Raw genomic sequence first — 9,518 nt, 5'->3', positions numbered from 1 at the left:
TAATATCCATTTGATATACTTTATAGTTCTTATGTGCTACGAAAGCCAAAAATTATCTGACTGCCTCAATTCTAGCTACTGGTGCAAAGGTCTCATTATAATCAATTCCTTCTTTTTGAGAATATCCCTTACACACTAGTCTTTCTTTTATTCTGATAACCTTACCATCTTCATTAATGTCCAAGTGTTATTCTTCTCAATTTTTTCTAATTCTTCTTCCATAGCTTTAGTCCAATGTTTATCTTCACATGCCTCATTAACTGATGATGGTTCAATTTGAGAAATAAGACTTACCTCTTCATTTGCCAATCTTCCTCTTGTCATAACTCCTTTATACTTGTTTCCAATTATCTGATCTTCGGAATGATTCAGTCTTACATACCGGGGTGTCTTTGTTTGTTGTTGTTCCTTAGTTACTGTAGAATTTTCAAATGATACTGGTGTAATTGGATCCTCATTCTATACTGGTGGATTCAGTGTAGGTTCATTTGTTAGAATTTTTGTTGCTGGTTCAGTGTCTATATACCTTGAAGTTCCTCTGAATTGTTCATCAATCTTCACATTTATACTCTCAACAATTTTTTGCAATCTTTTGTTAAAACATCTATATGCTTTACTCTTAGATGAATAACCAAGAAATATTTCTTCATCACTTCTAGGATCAAATTTCCCAATATACTCATCTCTTCTAATATAGCATTTACTTCCAAATATTCTAAAATATTTAAGAGTAGGAGTAATACCAAACCATAGTTTATGAGGGGTCTTACCGATTTCACCTTTGATGTAAACTTTGTTGAATGTATGGACGGCTGTACTTACTGCCTCTCTCCAATATACATGTGGTAGGTTTACGTCTGATAACATACTTCTAGTTGCATCCAAGATAGTTTTGTTTTTTCTTTCAACAACTTCATTTTGTTGTGGTGTCCGAGGTGCTGATAGTTATCTTTTGATTCCATTCACTTCATAGAATGCATTAAATTCCTTAGATGTAAATTCTCCTCCTTGATCTGATCTTAGACATTTGATTTTCTTAACAGTTTCATTTTCTACCATGAACTTCCCAAGTGCTTCTAGTTTTTCTCTGAGAAAAGTAACCCAACACATTCTAGAATACTCATCAATGATTAGCATGAAATATCTATCACCTTGTAAACTTTTAATTCTAGTTGGACCACATAAATTAGTGTGAATTAAGTCAAGAGCATTATTGGATTTTTCTGGAATACTTTTGAAGGTGGCTCTAACTTGTTTTCCAAATTGACATTCCTTACATACTGTATTGTGAGATTTGACAATTTTAGGTAAATCTCTAACTGCCTTAATAGTACTAATTTTTACCATGCAATCAAAGTTTACATGACAGAGTCTCTTATACCATAGCCAACTTTCATCAATATGTGCAATCAAGCATGTATTTTCACTATTATCGAAATGAAAGATATTACCTCTAGTTTGATTGCCGGTTGCAATTTCTAAACTAGTTCTATTCATGATTTTGCATTTACCATTTTTGAATTGTAACTGAAATCCTTTCTCAACTAATTGACCAACACTCAAAAGATTATGCTTTAAACCTTCAACATAGTAAACATTATCAGTATTATGCTTTCCATCAAGAGATATTGTACCTTTAGCTTTGATCAGACAAGCTTTATCATCTCCAAATCTCACTAGACCTCCATTATATTCTTGAAATTTCAAGAGTTTACCTTTATCTCCTATCATATGATGTGAGCATCCCGAATCAATGATTCATTCATCCTTTACTTCAACTTTAGCTGCCAAGGCCTACTCTACCGGTTGGTCTTCTGTTATAGCAACAAAAACCCATCCATTTTCTGTCAGATCTTCATCAGAATCATCACTCACTCCTTCATCAGCAAGATAACAAGATTTGTCTTTATTCTTCTTAAATATGTATCTCTGATATTCAGGGTTTGGCTTGTATGTTCTTCTAGCTTCTTCTCTTAGTCTAGCATGTCTATCAAGGTATCTTGAAGCCATGTGACCAATCTTATTATAGTTAAAACATTTTAAGAGTGCTTTACCTTCATACTTACTTCCAACTGGACCTTTAAGCATTTTCCTTGCAAATAGTGCTTCAAGTTCTTCAAGTTCTTCATTTTCTTTCCTGCTTTCTTCAAGTTCTCTTTCATAAAAGGCTTTCCAATCAGATTTTTCAAATGATGATGTAGATGATGTTGATGCTTTAAAGGCTAAATCTATCTTTATAGTAGCAATAGGACCAAATTCCTTAATTTCAAAGGCTGAAAGTTTTCCAATCAATGTATCTCTAGTTACTGATTTATTAGGCATACTTCTTAACTCATTTATAGAAATGACTTTCATTTTATATGCCAATGGAAATCCTCTTAAAACTTTTGAAATAACTTCATCTTCACTTAAGGTTCCTCCACAACATTTAATACCCAAAACAATTTCATTAACTCTTTCCATAAAAGCACAAATCCTTTCATCTTCTTCCATTTTCAGATTTTCATACCTGACCCAGAAGCTTTCAAGCTTTACAATTTTGACTATGGAATCTCCTTCATTCAGTGTTTCCAAATGATCCCAAATAGCTTTAGCAGTAGACCTATCTAATAATCCCATGATTTTCTGATTTGATAATGCGCTCAAAAGTGCTTCTCTTACTTTACAATCATTTTCCTCATCTTTAGTCAAGTTAGGTGGATTAGGTTGGTTCTGAGTAGGAGCGGTATAGCCATTCTTTGTAACATCCCAGATGTCATTTCCAATGCAATTTAGATGTGTCTCCATTCTGATCTTCCACATGCTATGGTTGGTTCCATCAAGTTTAGGATTGTCCTTCCTAAAATAGTTAGTAGACATTGGATCTCCTCAAGCTGTTAAACTTCTGCAAAAGAGGATTAGGCTCTAATACCAATTGTTAGGTCCCGGAGACAACTGAGAGGGGGGATGAATCAATTGTCAAATAAATTAAAACCAAAACAACTTAACCAACTTATTGCTTAATACCGGTAAACCAGTCTTTTATACCGGTAGACAGTTTTATCAGATAATTGCAATACCGATAAAGATTAATGCATGAAACAAAAGGACAAACTCATCCACAACACTTAACACCAATAGATGATACTACTGCAGATAGTAAGTGTATACAAATGGGGTCTGCACATGCAAAAAGGCCAAGTGCCTAGAGCTCACTGCTCAAACACAAAATAGGAGTCACACTGACTACAATTGGATGGTTAAATCTAATAAGAATGTACTGCTTAAAATAGCATCTTCATATGCTAGATTCAGTACTGGTGTAGTTCTGATATGCTTTCACAAAAACCTTGCTTCACCTTCAAATGATGTCTGCATGTATACCTCTGCTTATTCTCACATATACCTTCACACAATTCTTCTTCGCATTCCACATTTGATCTTACAAATAAGATCTTACATTTATATCATAATCTAGGACCAATTTTAGTAGGTCAGCTCTAAAAGATATTACAATAAAATCAATTTACAATTAAATTAATTCCCCATGCAATAACCGATTCAACATGTTGGCTTAATGCATTTTCAACAATAATAAATCATCTCCATATCGTGCCATGCTGATCTGGAAAAGATAAACCTATTAGTGTATAGCCTGGACCTATTTGTCAGTAACAACAAATATGCAAATATGAATATAACAATAATCAAATCTCCAAGATGAAGTGTCCAAATGATGTCTTCGACATAACCAAGTGTTTTCCATGCCATTCCAAGTGTTGGTGATCATTATATCCTATCGGTGTACCAGATACCAATGATTGTGCATGAGTCATTTGCTTGCCAGTGAATGTTGCTGATTCTCCAAAGTGATTCTCCAATGTGCCAGAGTTGATAAGTGTTCGTAGGTGTTGACATCAATGACAAAACCATACCAAAATACCAATAGCTTCCTCCTTGGCTCCACCTTCTTCTCTTCTACTGAAGGCTTGTCAGCTTTCTTCCTTTGTACCCTTCTAAATGCAAGAGGTTGATTATCCTCTAGATCAGGGTCAAAAGTAATAGAAGATATGAAAGTCTCAAGTCTCTTTACCTCAGGAGCACTAGCCATTGCCAGTTGATCTACCAGTTTAGATCTAGAACCTAGTTTTGTATCTATCCTATGAATTACATTTTGAATAAATGTAGACATTTTGTCTATTTTATTTTCCCTTCATTTCTTGTTGAAACCAATTTTAACCTCAAGATCCTTCTCCTCTACAGTGCCAAAGTGTTTAGCCTTATCATCTAAAGGAGCATCAATCAGCATTTTAGCATATAGTTCCAAGATGTTGTCATCAACTTCATAGCCCAATTCAGTGACCCATATTGTTTTAGGTTCCACTGCTTCCATGAGAGTCTCATCTATCTTTACCATGAAGCAAATTTTAGTGGAGTATTTCTCCACAATGTGTTTGGAGATTCTCTCCCTCAGTCTCATGTTCTCTTGAAAAGTTTTAAAGTATCCCCAAAGCTTCCCATCCTTGTTGCTGCCAAGACTAGTGATTGCATCTTTGATCTACATACCTACTAGTATGTTATGAGCCCAACATTTATTTCCCAAACCCGGTAGCTTATTCATCAAATACAACATTAGGCAGACAATAAGATTGCCAGACTAGAAAGTTCCTTTCTTAACACCTTTTATTTTGCCAAGATTCAACATTAATTCACTTCTTAACCATTCACACAAATCATAATTTACATTATTCTTTATCATTTGACATGTAAAGTATGATTTGTGTGAATGGTTAAGAAGTGAATTAATGTTGAATTTTGGCAAAATAAAAGGTGTTAAGAAAGGAACTTTCCAGTTTGGCAATCTTATTGTCTTCTTAATGTTGTATTTCATGAATCAGATACTAGGTTTGGGAAAGAAACGTTGGGCTCATGACATACCGGTAGGTATGCAGATCAAAGATGCAATCACTAGTCTTGGCAGCAATAGGGATGAAAAGCTTTGGGGCTACTTTAAAACTTTTCAAGAGAACATGAGACTGAGGGAGAGAATCTCCAAACACATTGTGGAGAAATACTCCACTGAAATTTGTGTCATGGTAAAGACAGATGAGACTCTCATGGAAGTATTGGAACCTAGAACAATATGCGTCACTGAATTGGGCTATGAAGTTGATGACAACATCTTGGAACTATATTCTAAAATGTTGATTGATGCAACATGGATACAGGAACTAGCAACACAGTTCAATCAACTTGATTGAGTTACCTTGTAGCCGATGATCATGTTGGAAAATTTCACATCTGTATCTTTATTGGTGTTGACCCTCATCAACCTTCCATCATGGGTTGTGTCGGTGAGATTTTCAACCTCAGTGTTGGAGAGCATCTTCCCTAGTTCCTGTCCAACTTTGGGTAAGTCGGTGACCACCTGAATTGCTTCTTTGGTGATCATGTGAGGCTGGTCCAGCCAAATGAATTCATTATGGACCCTTCTTAGGACATATCTAATCACTTCATCCTTGAATTCTGATTTATACAAGATTTCGGTTAACCCTAGGTCTTCAATGATTTCATATTCCAACTTGATTGTTCCAAAGCTACCTAGTGTCATAGATTAATACATTCCCTTGATTTCCTCAGTTCCTAAATCCTCCAATGTGTAGTGATATAGGCCCTGACATCTTCCACATAAAGCATGCCATGGGGAGCCCTCAAAAATGCGCCAGTAGAGTCTTCCTTCATTCCAATTTGAGGAACTTCCTTGAAAAAAGGCCTAAGCCTATCCTTAACCTCAACAACAGTGGGATTCGTAATGAAAGTAGGAGCAGATGATGATCTGGATGCCATTTCAAAGAAATACCAAGAAAACAATCGTCGCTTTGAAGATTTTGATTACTTCTCAAATAACTGTTGGAAATCCTTTAGAATTCCTTTGCTCACTCTTGATCGCCCATGATTCACTTTTTCTTTGCTCTGGTTTTCTCAAGTGCCATGTGAGTGAAAATGAGTCAATTTTCCATTTTTATCATCGAGTAAACCCTAATCCTTCACTATCATAAATTCTTAGTGGTGTGCCCTACCGGATGCTAGTTTCACAGTTTTATGTCGAATAAACCTTCATCAATGATCAATAAAACTCTCCATATCTCTTTCCAAATCTCTTTCGAGGAATATGCAAGATTTGTAATGAATTTTCCAACCCCTAAGGCATATGCCTCAATTACAAATTGAATTTCCTATCGGTGCAAGAATGTTTTGTTCTACCAGTGGAATTACTGGTGCACTTACCGGTGTAGTTGCATCTCCACTTGGTTCTTCAAAATTTCTAACCCATCTCTTGGTGTGATCTTGTTGTCTTTCATCTACCTTTTGCTTGCCTTACTCATTTGTTTTATCATTGCTAACTGGTGTAGTCTTGCTTCTGCAGTACTTAGCATTATGACCTTTTTTTTTGCATGCATAACATGTAGAATTGTTCTTTTGAATTGCTTTGACATATCCGACATCATTACTTGACCTACATTGATTAGCCAAATGTCTAAACTTTCCACATGCATGACATTTAGCTTTCATTCTACAATATTTCGACCTATGACCATATCTCTTGCAATTTGTGCATTGACTAGGAACTGAATTGCAGTTTTGATTTGCTCTATTTCTACATTGTTTAGCCATATGCCCAAATTTATTACAAACAAAGCATCTACCATTGAATTTGTAAGCATTATATTGCCTTATCAGTTTCCTTTGCTCTGATGAGTTCTACATACTAGTTGATTGATCTTCATTTGCAATACTAGAGCTTTCACCTTGTACAAATCCAAGTCCTCTAGAATCTTCACTCTGCCTTTGTCTTTTCAATAAATCATCCAACTATGCAGCACTAATCCTGAATTTCTCTTTATACTCATTTGCAGTAGTCAGATCATCTCTCAGAGTTATTATTTGTCTTTCAAGCTTTTGTTCATTATTCCGGGATTGTACCAAATTAGTTTTCAACATATCATTCTCATGAGCCAATCTGTCACATTCTTCAAATTTGTTCTTCAAAGATACAACAATATTTTCTTCCTTCTTCTTTTTGTCCTCAATATCTTTTGACATCCTCATAGTCAGGTCTTGCATTTCATTGTTCATGAGCATGTTTGCTTGACTCAATTTCTGACATTGCTCCTTAAGTGCATTTTTCTCTTCATCATCCTCTTTTTATAAAAGTTCCTTCCTCCTAGCTTAAGCAGATGATAACCTTTCTTGCATAACAAGAATGGATTCATTAGAAAAATTCAATTCATCTTGCAGTTTTAAGTTTTTCATCCTTTCAGCATCATAATCCTCAAGTGTCATCTCAAGTTGCTTATGTCATGCTCTGTGAAGTGTACCTATACCTGCAACCACAATGCACTCAATAAATCATTACAAGCATGGTTAGAAGATTTAAATCAAATACATGTAAAACCATAGCTAATCGACTTATTGCCTCCTAGTAAATGCGAGTATGAAAAATGCTCTCAAATCAGATTATACAAATTCTAGTGACTTGACTACACTTAAATGGAGGATTTGAATGTTGAAAATACATGGTCTTAGCAAGAATAGCATGATTAAGTTATATGAATGCATTGATTGATCTAAAATATGAACTAGAATGAAGATGCAATTAAGCTAAAACGAGCATGATAACATTGCTAAAACTGATAAACTAGAAGCTAGATGCCTATAGTAACAATGCTTAAGCTACGAATGAGATGGGATCCATATTTCTCAAAATGAGGTCTATTTATAGGATTTTCCAAGGCTAGGGGTGAGTTGGCATGAATCAATGGTTGAGATTGATCTGAAGATATCAATGGTTAAATTGGAGGAGGTTGGCAAAGGGGGTTGGATTAAAGGGAACACTTAGCGACAAGTGTCACAAAGGTTCTAGAAGATGTTGGATGAAAGGGGACATGGTGGTAGGTAGAATGGGTTAGGTTTAGGAGTGGTAGAAGTTAGGAGAATTTGAATTTAGAAATTCAAATATTAGGAAAAGGCTAATTAATTTCAACAACTCATGATTTGATTTGTTTTAATTAATTAGGGGATTTAGAAGAAATGAATTGATGGGGGGAATTAATTAATTTGAATTAATTAATTAAAGGGGTGAAATGAACCTATTAAATAAATCCTTAGATTTATTAATAAGTAGATGAAAAGGGAAATTTAATCAAATTGCTTGGTGAATTCAATTAAATTGGGAAGGAGAGATTAATTAAATAATTGCTTATTTAATTAATTATCTTCAGACCATTTTTAGGTGTATACACCTTCTACATGGCCATGTTCAATGATTTTGGTTTCAGGATCTTCCTCAAGTTGTTAAACTTCCTCTGAGGCACCAAGCTCCGATACCAATTGTTGGAATCCAAGAACACTGAGAGGGGGCGTGAATCAGTGTTCTACTGGTAATATAAAATTTTACCTTATCATAACATACACATATAAACTAGTAAATGAAGAAACATATAACATGAAGTAAATAAACCAACCACATAAATGAACACCATAAGACACTGAATTTTATACGTGGAAAACCTCAAAGAGGAAAAACCATGGTGGGATTTGTGACCCACAATATCAATTCACTAGTCATATGAAATATATTACATAGCATGGGGGCCTGCACATGCAAGAAGACACACTGCCTAGAGCACATTGCTCAACACAAAAGAGTCTCACTGACTACAAGCTTCTGCTGAGATAAAACAGTAATAGTAAACTCACAAAATATATCTACAATGCCAAAAAGAGTTCTGGTTATAGCTCTGTTTTGTACCGGTTCATAAACCATGAACCCTTCTACTAGTATCTCCTTTCGTCCAAGAATGCTTTACAAACAATCTACTAATCATAGCATGATATAACTTCTGCATACAAATGACCTACATACATATCCTTTGCATCACACAATTCTACTTCCTTGTCCTATACAAAATGACCTAATAAACTGACTTATATACCCTTTACAAACAATATGCCTTATGTCAGCTTATAATACATTACAAAATATATTCAATGTTTTCCCTATACAATAATTATAAAATTATTTTACAAATAAAACATTTCAGATCCCAGATTGATGTCGGCTTCACTGAAGTGTTGGGTGTTGACATCGGTGCCAATGATGACCCTAATTACTCCAATGTCGGTATCTGTCGGTGTATGCCTCCAATGTCGGTATATGCCTTCTATAGAATCTTGTTGCCATCAATGACAACATATGAATCCAATGAGTGTCAATTGCCAACAGATTCTAATTGCTATCTATGAACTATTATCTATTGCTCTACTCTTATTGTCTTCTATTGTTAACCCCTTTACAAATGAGAAAACTAAGCCTTATATAGATATCTCTTTGCAATGAGTGACTCAAATTGATTAACAATCAATGGCCAAGATTACAAGATTGAAACCCTAATTAGGGTTTGTTAAAATAATTCCCTCTGACCAATGAGAAAATTACACTTAGGTTCAATATTGAATGTGAACTAATGAAATATGAG

The sequence above is a fragment of the Cryptomeria japonica genome, chromosome 4, assembly GCF_030272615.1.
Source record: "Cryptomeria japonica chromosome 4, Sugi_1.0, whole genome shotgun sequence".
In the NCBI taxonomy this organism is placed as follows: Eukaryota; Viridiplantae; Streptophyta; class Pinopsida; order Cupressales; family Cupressaceae; genus Cryptomeria; species Cryptomeria japonica.
This window is presented reverse-complemented; position numbering follows the sequence as displayed.